Genomic DNA, 12,954 nt, shown 5'->3' with positions numbered 1-12,954 from the left:
ATCTAAGCCTGAAATTTCCTCTATCATCAAACTAAGAAAACTTGAAATTCTTCATGTTAGAGATTCTTACGTGTTAGAGATCTTACAGGTCCTTAAAAACACAAAAGAGGCTGGGAGCAGTGGCTCACACCTATAATCCCAGCACTTTGGGAGGCCGAGGTGGGTGGATCACAAGGTCAGAAGATCGAAACCATTCTGGCCAATATGTTGAAACCCCTTCTTTACTAAAAATATAAAAATTAGCTGGGCATGGTGGCACCTGCCTGTAATCCCAGCTACTGGGGAGACTGAGGCAAGAGAATTGCTTGAACCCAGGAGGCAGAGGTTGCAGTGAGCTGAGATCATGTCACTGTACTCCAGCCTGGGCAACAGAACAAGACTCCATCTCACACACAAAAAAAAACAAAAAAACCACCACCACCACCACAACCAACAACAACAAACCCCCCCCACTCCACACACACGCAAAAGAAAACAAAAATGCAATTTAGAGAGAATATAAGGATGAAAGACTGCAGTCTATTTCATTCTTTCTTCTTTCATTCTGCCCAGGCTGGAAGGCTGGAGTGCAATGGTGTGATCATGGCTCACTGCAACCTCCGCCTCCTGGGTTCAAGCTATTCTCCTTCCTCGGCCTCCCGAGTAGCTGGTATTACAGGTACCCACCACCACACCTGGCTAATTTTTGTGTTTTTAGTAGAGATGGGGTTTCGCCATGTTGACCAAGCTGGTCTCAAACTCCTGACCTCAGCTTCAGCCCACCTCAGCCTCCCAAAGTGCTGGGGTTACAGGTGTGAGCCACCATTGTATTTTAAACAATTATTTCTTCTCTTCTAATCTTATTTTCTATAGAATTGGTAATGGCACCATGAAAGCCATTGTACCCATTGTAGTTCATGAATATCTATTTTCTTTTCTTTCCTTTTTTTCTGGGGGTAGGGGAAGGGTCTTGCTCTGTCACTCAGCCTGGGTGTCACCAGGCTGGAGTGCAGTGATGCAGTCTCAGCTCACTGTAACCTCTACCTCCTGGACTCGAGCAATCTTCCCACTTCAGCCTCCTAGTAGCTGGGACCACAGGTGCGGTTGACCATGCCTGGCAACCATGCCCAAATAATTTTATTTCCTGTAAACATGAGGTCTCACCATGTTGCCCAAGCCAGTCTTGAACTGCTGGGCTGAAGTGATCCTCCCGCCTGGCCTCCCACAGTGTTAGCATTACAGGCATGAGCTACTGCATCCAGCAAATATCTGTTTTCTGTGGAGACTAGTTTTTCTCTAAATGACACATGGCTGGGTGTGGTGGCTCATGCCTGTAATCTCAGCATCTCTAGAGGCCAAGGTGGGAGGATGGCTTCAGGCCAAGAGTTGGAGAACAGCTTGGGCGACATAGTCAGAGCCTGTCTCTGCATGAAAAGGAAAAAAAATTAGCTGACATGGTGGAGAACGTCTCTAGTCCTAGCTACTTGGGAGGCTGGTGAGGGAGGATTGCTTGGGCCCAGGAGTTTGAGGTTGCAGTGAACTATGATCTCGCCACTGCACTCCAGCCAGAGTGGCAGAGTGGGGGTCCTGTCTCCAATAAATAAATAAGTGACTGACACATAACACGTTTTCCTTTGCAGAGTACGTCAAAGTCCTTAGCCTGCTTCCCTGAATTGTTCCTGTCTTGGCACAGGACCTGAGACACTAACAGAAACAATATTTTCCACGGTGAGGTACATAGATATTTCCTGACAAACTATGATTCCCATTTTAGAGAGAAAGTACCAAGAAGCACAACGCAAGTAAATATGGTAATATACACAGGAAAGAAACTAGTATTTATTTAATATCTAATAGTATATGTGAAACACTGATATGTACTTCACGTATGTATTTGATCCTCATAAAAACCATCATAAAGATATTACTCCCACTTTGAGGAGTTGGATCAGTTTCTCAAGATCATACAGCTAGTAGACTATTTATTTTAAAATAGTTCTGTATAGCTCACAAGTGGCCAATGAACATTAATTAAAAATCAATACATTCTCAATTAATAAGCTTTTGCAAAATTTGGAAATCACTTTTAATTTTCTCATATATGTCTCACAGTACATCATAGGCATTATGGATGGGTAATTTCCACCTCCACATCAGGAATATAAGCAACTTCCTAAAAATATCTATGCATGCAGAGTAACTTCCCACTACTTCCGAAGAATACTTGGGTCCCTTTATGGTGTCAACCCTCTGAAGCTAAATCCTTTTTCTTTAGTTGAAGAGTGCAACTCTGAAAATTATGGCTGTTTGATGTCTTGCACCATATTGCAGTTCTCTGCAAGTTCAGACGTGTTCTACAGCGAACAGAGAATACAAATGTAGCTAAGTGTTAATTAAAAAGAACATCTTGAGTATAAACATTAAAAATTGATCACCTTCTGTGAGCAATTTAATTTATAAGCATTAACATATTCTAAGCTGAGGTCTTGAGTTTTACTAGAACATCCCTTGGTGCATAATGAAGGGGAAGAAGGAAGAACCTTTCACGTGAACATATTCAAATTCCCCATTTCTCAGTCACTGTGGGTGTGCAGATTTTAAGGCCTTCAGCATCTCTCTTACAGCAACAGCTGCAGGGGCAGCAGCCTCCCTGCGTCCCTGGCCTCCCACAGCTGGGTTCACGCCATCAGCCCTGACACACAGTAATCGCTTTTGGCAAAGTGAGAGACCTGTGGAGTGGCTCTGGCAGCTTTGCTTTCCTTTCGGGTTATACTAAATCATTAATGAATGCATTTATTTATTGAATTTTCAGCTTGTTCAGTAAGGTGTAGCAGAGTGTACATATGAAAGAATGGAAAAGAGGGTAAGTTAAATTTCATTGCCAAAGTCAGCCAGCTACCTTCATGAGCTTAATTAAGGGAATAATTTTTTCCCTTAGTTTCAGAATCTATTTTCAATGTCACAATCCTGATATTTTGAAAATGTTACTAAAAATAAATAAAGCTATTTAAAAGGTGGATTCAGTGAAACTTGTGGATTTCTCTTTAGAATACCCTTTGATATTCCCCACCTTTTATTTAATGCCTTCCCTATTCCCAGAAGTTTAGTAGCCTAGTGGTTTTCTGATGCTTTCTGGCTCCTCAGAGCTCCACGCAGTCATTCTGACCTTTCTTCCTGCCTGTCTTCTACTTTATGAAACTCATTGATTCTCTGTTCTGTTCCTTTAGTGTTTGAGGCTAATAGGAAATCTAATTTGTTAATCTGCCGTGGCCGGGTGTTAGCCCATGACCATAGCAGTGCGAGGAGGTGCACAGGTCCCTACTTTCAGATAGTATTAAGTGATTTCAATGTTGAGAGTTGGGCAGTCTTTAAAATCAAGTTGTGTAGACAGTTATTTAGTCTGCACACAGAATTCAGTCTACTCTGTGGACATATCATTTCATGCTTAATCTTTGCGTAGGAAAGATGGAAAGAAGTTCAGACAAATTCTTAAATATGTTAACCTTATAATAATCAAGAGAGGGTTTTAGAATGGGGTTGGGAAATAATCTTTATTTTTTAAAAATGTGTATGCTAAATAGTGTAATATTTTAATGTAGAAATGATGATTCATAAACACCAATATGGAGATTTAGTAGTAATCTTAGCATGTGTTTAAGTGTATGAATGGCACTATTTGTATTTAAAATAAAACTTTAATTATTAGCTCATCAAAAGTGTTTTGTATTGAGTGCTGTTGGCCTCTGGCTTACTTTAGCAGGTGACTTAGTGGCAGGTTGCTGATGCTTAATTGTTTATGTTATTCTTCAAAGACTGACAAAAAATAACTAGATAATATCTAAATGGAATTCTAAAGGACTAAAAATATAATGGAGTTTGAAAGAGAGAGTTTAGTTTTATTAAGTTGTCAAGAAAATAAATGTGATAATTTAACATCAGTTTAATCATCAGTGTAATTTTTTAAATGGTATTTTCAAATGTTCTCATTTAAATCTAGTATTCCTTTGGAATGTTTCAGGGCAATGGAGCAAAAAATTATTTCTTTCCCCAAATCTTACAGGTTTAAGGACTAATCTCATGACAGTACATGGAATTTTTTATTTAAAAACTTTTTTGTGTTTCATTTTTAGTTGTGGACTGCTGTACATTTAAGAGAACAAGTTAATCTGGATAAAACTATCTGATGGCTATCTTCTGATTATCACTGTAACTATTTCTAGATATTTTTGCCAAGTTTCAAAAAATATTCATTTATTCACAGCAATAAAAAATAAGTTGGCATGAATCAAGGTTCTTGAAACATTGGATGATACTATTAATTTATCAAAAATCTGCATATGAAAATTAGACTAGCTGGGTAGTAAAATTTATGTTATGATTTTAATTTCTCAAAAAGAATTAAATGAATTCATAATGTTCCAGTGGGCATTTTCCAGTTGGCATATTAAGCAACTAGGGATGAAGCTGGAGGCTGAATATAGTAGCACTGGCATAGAGGGACTGGCATGGGGGGCAGCAGGAATGAGAGACGTGGCAGAATGGGAATGTACCATACGCTGGTGCCAGAACAACATTCCAACTCCCAAATCAGCCACTTTGTAGCTAATCAACCTCCGAACACCACTTTCAAATGAGAATACTAATACCCATGTCGCAGAAATGTTGGGAGGGCTGCAGGACACTGTGAGGAATTGTTGGGTGAAGCATTATACAAATGAGTTATTACAACCTATGAAGAGCAGGGCAACGATAGGGCATGTTTTGTCCTCTCCACCCCATCTCCATTGAACCATCTTGATCAGGGATTCTTTGCACAGGGAACAGAAATTTATCTAGAATCGCTGCATTAAAGAGGATGTTTTCAGTTTTGAGTGAAAGCAACTCATTTAAATTAAGGGGAAAAAAGAAATTTATTGGCCCACAGAACTCGAAGCCTAAGAAGTGCCTAGTAAGTTGTCATCAAGAATTTTTCTACAGCACCCCTTGGCTCTGCTGTCCTCTGTGGTGTTTTCATGCGTAGGTAAGCCCTCTTCACATAGTGGCAAGAATGTCCCAGTGGCTCCAACCTTATAAGAAGCTTTGTGCTTGAGATCCTAGGAGAGCAGAGCATTTCTCCATCAGTCCTGACAAAAGGAGTCCGAAGTCCAAGTCCCTCAGAGTAGATTGTGTGCAAACATCTAAGTCCGTCACTGTAGGTAGAACATGGGATGTTTTGATTAGGGAGACTATGGGGCAGGAAAAGTAGGACCTTGTGATCAATCGCCTCCCCCCACCAGGAAGAGAAGGGACACTGTCCAAAATGACAGCGTGCAAACACATACTGGGCAGACAAAATGTATCAGACCTTTAGTGTGCTCATTCAGCTGAAGCGAGAGTTCATTCTGGAAGGGATAAAAAGGAATCTTCAGAGGGTGAAGGACAGGAAATGAGGTACAACTGGGCCACATAGGGATTGAAACTGAAAAGTCTGCCTGAAGGTTAGGCCATGTTGGGTTCCCTGTTTTACGTTCCCACGGCATCGTGAACTTCTCTATCAGAACATCTGTGACTCTTCATCATAATCAGTTCCCACCAGCCCTTTCTATAGGCCTTCAGGCCGTGTGAAAGCATGGACTTTTATTGTCCCATTTACTGTTGAATCCCTAGCACCTGTGGTAATGTAGGGATCCTAGCAGGTTCAGTGCCTATTTGAATGGATGAATGGATAAATAGAGAAAGGAACCAGCCCCCTTTGTCTCTCATGGTACCGGCAGTCTGTTATCCCCGAATGCCTGCTCCATTCATCTCTTCCTGTCTGCTGTGCACAGGCCCCTCTGCTCTCTCCAGGGATGCCTGTCTTTGGTTTTGTCTGGTTATGTACCTACTTGGCCCTGGTTTTATATGTTCTTTTAGCTCTAGAGTCTCTCAGTTTCCTAAATGGAAATTAAGAGAGGCAATACAATTAGTCACATTTTGGGTCAATTGTCCATGCCTTATCCAAGCAACTGCAGGCCTGTGTGGTCAGCTGCTGTCTAGAGCTGCAGAAACCCATCTCTACAGCAAGATCTCTAGGCATGAATGTATCTATCCCTCAACACTCAAGCGATCTAGGGAGAAGTGACATGATCAATCTGTCTCAAATCAGACTTAAGCAAATAAGACATGCTCCATCCCTAAAACCCTTATTTATTAGCTCCCTTCCCTTTCAATGCCACCGAGTGTCCTGGCGTCTTCAATATTATCTAAGTCTGCTATAAGAAGTGGTTATACCCTTCATGGACCATGGCCATGACACTTCCTGTCATTTATTCATATATTCAGTCAATAAATAAGTTCCTGCTGAGGCAAGAGCCTCTAGACTGCACTCTCTAGGAGTGGAGAGGGATACCTAAGAAGTAAATAGTTTTGCCCACGGCCTTGAGATTCTTACAAGGAAATCATTCATTCTTTCAGTCAGTATTCATTGAGTGCTAAGCTCCTAGTTAATGTTAAAAACTAAGCAAGAAGTCAGAGTAAACAAGGCAGATAGTCCCGGTTTGCACAGAGCATATTCTAGTGGGAAAGATTAAAATAATTATTTTAACATTTCATGAGACCTGTGATAAAGGAAAAAGAGTTCATAAGAAAGTTAATAAGAAGAGAACCTAACTTCACCTAAGGGATTGTGCATTGCCTTCCTGAGAATATGCCCTTAGGTGGGTGTTACCTTTTAGCCTGCTAAAAGGAGAGAATTGGAGAAAGAATATTCCAAGCAGGGAATATCACGAGTAAAGGCCAGGAAGAAATGAAACATACCATCCCCAACCTTCCCTAACCCACCCTCCTTAGCCCCTGCACACACACAGTGTGTAGTAACCAGTTTGTTTAGCTTTGTTTTTGAGACAGGGACTTGTTCTGTCACCCAGCCTCAAACTCCTGGCGTCAAGTGATCCTCTCACCTCAGTCTCCCAAGTAGCAGGGACTACAGAAAGTTTAAAATTAGCCAGGTATGTTGGCTCACACCTGTAGTCCCCAGCTGGTCTTGAACTAGGGGCCTTAAGTGATCCTCCCTGCTTGGCTCCACTATATCTGACCAAGAATCACTTTCATGTTAGGATAATTGTATTCTATTAAATATATATAGAATAAAATTTTATTCAGGCCTTTCTTGTTTAACTATACACCATGGAAGTCTTTTCAAATAAGTTGGTATAGATCCAACTTATTCTTGTAAGCACTACATCCTAGTCCATGTTGTAGATACTGCAGTTTATTCAACGATTGCCACATGGGTGGATCTTTGTTTCCATCATTGCCAGTAAAGCAATGTTGCAAAAATATCATAATCTTTGATATACTGGAAATTTTTGTTTTCTGGGAGTGCGTTACTGGGTCTGAGGTATGTGTATTATGTTTTAATACAATGCCAATTGCTTTCCCAAATATCAATCTGTGTTTTCAACTATTTTTTGAAGGCACTGTTTTTTAAACAATATCCCCCACAGCAGTAGATAAAATCACCATTTTAAATTATTGTTAAGTGATATTGCATTGTTCCTTTATTTGTATTTCCCTGACTTTAGCAATGAAACCATCTTTCATATGCATACTAGTAATTTGGATTTGCCTTTCCTTGAATTGCCTATTCATATCCTTTTCCTATTATATTTTCATGAATTTCTATGAGTTCTTTGTTTATTGAAGATACTAATCTATCATATGTGTAGAAACTTAAAAAATCTCTTCATCGGTCTGCTGACTTGGTTTTGCTTATCTTTTGTCATACAAATTTCAAAATTTGTATTTAGTGAAACATGTTCATTGTTGCTTTTAGAGAATTGGGCTTTCTGTTTGGTTTATTTATTTAGAGATGAAGTTTTGCCCTTGTTGCCCAGGCTGGAGTGCAATGGCATAATCTCAGCTCATTGCAACCTCCACCTCCTATGTTCAAGTGATTCTCCTGCCTTAACCTCCTGAATAGCTGTGATTATAGGCACCTGCCACCATGTCCGGCTAGTTTTTGTATTTTTAGTAGAGATGGAGTTTCACCATGTTGGCTGGGCTGGTTTTGAACTCCTGACCTCAGATGATCCACTGGCCTTGGCCTCCCAAAGTTCTGGGATTACAGGTGTGATCTGTCTCTTTCTGTTTGGTTTAAAAAGTCTTTCCAAACTCTAGTTTATACATACAAGCCAAATTTCCTTTTAACACAATAGTTATTTTGTCACTTTTTAAATTTAAGTCCTTTATCCACTTAGAATTTTGTTTTAGGATTGTATGAGACAGTGGTATTCCTTCTAGATGGATAATCAAATATATTAACACTATTGGTTATTTTATCCAATATTTTTTTAAAACCTGAATTGAAATGTTATCTTTATAATGGATTGCATTTTCCTATAATTTGGGATGTGTTTCAGGCTTTTCTGTACCATTGATCTATTTGTCCATTTCTGTGTCAAAACTGTGCTGTTTTGATTATAGTGGCTTCATGATATATTTTAATATCCTGTTAGGCAAGCCCTCCTCTTTACTGCCCTTATACATAATTTTCTTCATTATTTTGAACATGAATTCCTCCACATTGACTTTAATATAATATTATTCACATCCCTTCAGAAGCGAAAGTAGAATTTGAATTTGATTTCCTGCATATATTACTTTGAAGGGATTTAACTTTTTTTTCCTTTTTTTTGAGAAAGAGTCTTGGTCAGTTGCCCAGGCTGGAGTGCAGTGGCATGATCTTGACTCATTGCAACCTGTGCCTCTTAGGTTCAAGTGATTCTCCTGCCTCAGCCTCCTGAGTAGATGGGATTACAGGCATGCACCATCATGTCCAGTTAATTTTTGTATTTTTAGTAGAGACGGGGTTTCACCAGGTTGGCCAGGCTGGTCTTGAACTCCTGAACTCAAGTGACCCACCTGCCTCAGCCTCACAAAGTGCTGGGATTACAGGCGTGAGTCACCGCGCCCGGCTAAGAGACTTGTCATTTTAATGATACTATGTCTTACTGTGCAAGGATATAAAATCATTTTCCATTTTTTCAGGACATTTAAGTCATTTACTAACATTGTAGAGTTTTCTTTGTGCAAGTCCTATGATATATTTCTTAAATTTCTTTTTTCTTTTTCTTTTTTTTGAGACAAAGTCTCGCTCTTTTCCCCCAGGCTGGAGTGCAATGGCACAATCTTAGCTCACTGCAACCTCTGCCTCCCGGGTTCAAGTGATTCTCCTGCTTCAGCCTCCCAAATGGCTGGAATGACAGGCATCTGCCACCACACTCGGCTGATTTTTGTATTTTAGTAGAGACAGGATTTCACCATGTTAGCCAGGCTGGTCTCAAACTCCTGACCTCAGGTGATGCACCTGCCTCGGCCTCCCAAAGTGCTGGGATTACAGGCATGAGTTACCGCGCCTGGACTTGGTAAATTTATTTCTAAATGTTGCATTTAATAGTTTTCATTGTCATTGTGAATGTACTATTTCTACTAGCTTTTGCTATTGGAGGAAAAAAATTAATGATTTTCACTACATTTATTATGCATTTAATTACCTTACTATATTTCTTGCTAAGTTCTAGTAGTGTCATACTAAGGTCTGTGATTCTTTAGGCAATAATGTCATAAACGTATGTAAACTAAGTTTTTATCTCTTCTTTTTCAATTTATATGAATCAAATTTTCATGTTTTATTGCATTTTCTAAAACTTTAAAAAGTGTTGCATAATAACGTTAGTATTAAGAATCTCTATTTTGTTCCCAATTCTAATGGAAAAGGCTTTATCATTTCACAATTTTAAAATTCTATTTTGCAATTCACTTTGGGGCATGGTTTTTATCAAATTTAAGCAGTTTCCTTCATTATTATCTTACTTAGACTTTTTATTAGTAATAAAAAAAGAATACCTGCTGAATTCTATCAAAGGCCTTTTAGCACATACTGAGAATCATTTGGTTTTTCTCCTTTATAAATGTAAAGTACTATCTTGGTAAATCACTTTGTTTTGAGTAATCCTTGAAATCCCAGAATAAATACTACTTAATCAGAAAGAATTATTTCTTTTGCTATAATACTGAAATCTATTTGTTAATATTTTAATAAGAATTTTTGCATTTCAATTCATGTTAGATATTTTCCTGCAAATTTTTATACCCTATCATTATTATATTTCATTCTTTCATTTGTGGTAATGATTACTTTTATTCTGAAGTTTCTTTTTTCTTTTCCTTATTTTTTTGTGATTTGATAGTTACTATGAATTCCCTTTTCATCTCCACCCCTCCACTTTAATGTAGAAGTCCCCTGTAATTTTTCATTCAACTAGTGGTCATCATCTTTCCCCAACACTCATAAATATTTATTTATATATGATTGTGTGGCAATAAGAAGCTCCTTTCCCCAGTTACTCCAGTGCTTTTGACCCAACTCAAGAGAGGTGGTTTTAGAATAATTTTATTTCCCTTGCTCCTGACTCCTCCATACAAATGGAACTTCCAGAAAACTTTAGCTCGCCCATTTCATCACCCCTTTTGTTACTACCACTCTAGTTCCTAGGTTTCATTTTTTTTTTTGAGACAGGTTCTGGCTCCATCACCCAGGCTGGAGTGCGGTGGCACAATCTCAGCTCATGCAGCCTCTGTCTCCCGGGCTCAGGTGATCCTCCCACCTTAGCCTCTGTTCTATCTGGGGCTACAGGTGCACACCACCATACCCAGCTAATTTTTTAAAAAAAGTTTTAGTAGAGTCAGGGTGTCACTTTGATGCCGAGACTGGTCTTGAACTCCTGGGCTCAAGTTATCTTTCTGCCTTGGCTTCCCAAAGTGCCCAGATTACAGGCAGGGGCCACCGCACCCAGCCCAAGATAATTTCTTACTTTCCAAACTATTACAGGCTTTCTCCTGCTGTCTCTTCTTCATCTTTTCTTTTCTTGAGGTCTTTCTTCTCATTAGTTTGCCATCTGGTTATACTATTCTCATTGGAATTCTCTGAATTTTTGGCTTTTTGGCAAATATCTTACCGTTTTTTTTTTTTTTTTTTTTTGAGATGGAGTCTCACTCTGTTGCCCAGGCTGGAGTACAGTGGCATGATCTCGGCTCACTGCAACCTCCACCTTCCAGATTCAAGCAGTTCTCCTGCCTCATCCTCCTGAGTAGCTAAGGCTAGAGGGGCGCACTGCCATGCCCAGGTAATATTTTTGTACTTTTGGTAAAGTCAAGGTTTTACTTTGTTGCCCGTGCTGGTTTTGAACTCCTGAGCTCAGACAATCCGCCTGCCTTGGCTTTCCAAAGTGCTAGGGTTACGGGTGTGAGCCGCTGCACGCGGCCGTATCTTACCTTTAACCTGGCTGGTAAATGGTATATTGGAAGGGTTGAGGAATACTAAGTGGCTGTCCTTTTCTTCCTATGTCAGTTAATATCATAATATTTTATCATTTTCCAGGTATATAGAGGAGAAGTCAAGCCTTTCTGATATTTTATTTGTTTCATTTCATTTTTAAATCATTCCTTTGGAAATCTTGTAAAAGTTTAAAAACATTTTTTTGGAGGTCAGAAATTTTACTTGGACATGCTACTTGTATGCCCTGCATGGAACTCAGGTTAGCACTTCACATCTACTCCTTCCATCAGCCTGGGGACATTAGTGCTTTTTATGTGCATGGTTATTTTCTTTCCTCGATAATTTTTTTCCTTGGAAGTTCTGTCATTCTTGTGTTATATCTGCTGGATCTGTCTACCTAGTCTCATGTTTTTTTTTTCCACCAGTTTTAGCCTTTTGTACCTTTTCCTTTTTCTTTTAGTCAACAATTTCTTCCATTTGATCTTCCAGGTTACTGGTTTGAGTATCATATTTTTTGTTTGAATGTGATAGATTTTAGTTCCTGTTATGGAGCGACTTGTACCCCCCCATTCATGTGTTGAAGCCCTAACCAATGTGATGATATTTAAGCATTGGGACCTTTAGGGAGATAATTCAGGCTAAATGTGGTCATAGGGTGTGGCCTTAATCCAATAGGACTGGTGTTATTTGAGGCTAAATATGGTCATAGGATGGGGCCTAATCCAGTAGGACACCAGTCCTATTGGATTAAGAGGGAGAAACAACACAGAGGAAAGGCCATGTGAGGACACAGCTAGGAGTCACCTACAAGCCAGGAAAAGAGACCTCCCTAGAAACCAAATTTGTCCACATCTTGATCATGGACTTCCTGTCTCCAGAACTGTGCGAAAATATGTTAAGATATGCAGTCTGTGGTACTTTGTTAGAACAACGCAAGCAGATTAATACTTTTCCCAATAATCTTCTTTTCCCTTAGGTATGTGTGACGGTGAATTTCTCCCTGTATTTCTGTTACGGTTCAGTTGTTGATATTAGTAGTAGCAGTAGTACTAGTAGTATTTTGGTTTGGGTTGACCTCAGTCTTCTTCTGCAGTTCCTTTTGATCAGAAACCCTTCCTCCTGGATGTTCTACCTCGGTTTCCTCTCTTGGGTTGAGGTGTCACTCTTGGATAGGTGTATTGTTTCCTTTGCCCTCTCACTGAGGCTCGGCTCCTATTGCTGGGGTAGCAGGATTCAACTTCTCTGCTTCTAGATCTCTGTAGCGTTAAAGGCTAGCACTTGTCTAGTATCAGAAGCAAAGAGGGTACAACACCAGGGAACTAGTCACTGTGGAGGCAAAAATATAAAATTCAGCTGGAAGAAACTTAAGGTGATGTATTTATTTCTGCAATTCAAAAGTAAGTGGCGAGAAATTTCCCACCTGTAATTGTTCTAGATGTGCTACTGATACTGAAATTAGCTTTTATCTGCCTTTTATGGGACTCCTAAAGAAAGCACTGACTCCAGAGACTGTGCTAGTCCAACCTCCAGTGCTAACAACTGAGGATGAGCTGTCCCTTAACCTCAGCATGCCCTAGTTTCTTTATCTTTACAAGGGATAAGAATACCTGCCCTACTTGCTTGAGAGAATTGTTGTGAGATGAAAATGAAACAACAGAGCAAATTTTAAAGTGGTGTCA

At 39.5% G+C, this 12,954-nt stretch overlaps 1 protein-coding gene across 2 annotated transcripts in view; it reads left to right on the top strand.

Moving 5' to 3' along the window:
- The window catches only part of LOC144582778 (uncharacterized), a 201,337-nt gene that overhangs the window by 57,527 nt on the left and 130,856 nt on the right, over nt 1-12,954 (top strand). The window contains exon 2 of one of the 2 annotated variants that reach the window (XR_013536217.1): nt 10,982-11,123. The exons of the other annotated variant lie outside the window; for it this stretch is intronic. The gene's annotated coding sequence lies outside the window, so the exon portion shown is untranslated. Of the gene's footprint in view, nt 1-10,981; nt 11,124-12,954 lie in introns of those variants that run through there. 2 annotated transcript variants of the gene reach the window in all.

Source organism: Callithrix jacchus, chromosome 5 (assembly GCF_049354715.1).
Source record: "Callithrix jacchus isolate 240 chromosome 5, calJac240_pri, whole genome shotgun sequence".
Taxonomy (NCBI): domain Eukaryota; kingdom Metazoa; phylum Chordata; class Mammalia; order Primates; family Cebidae; genus Callithrix; species Callithrix jacchus.
This window is presented reverse-complemented; position numbering and strand designations above follow the sequence as displayed.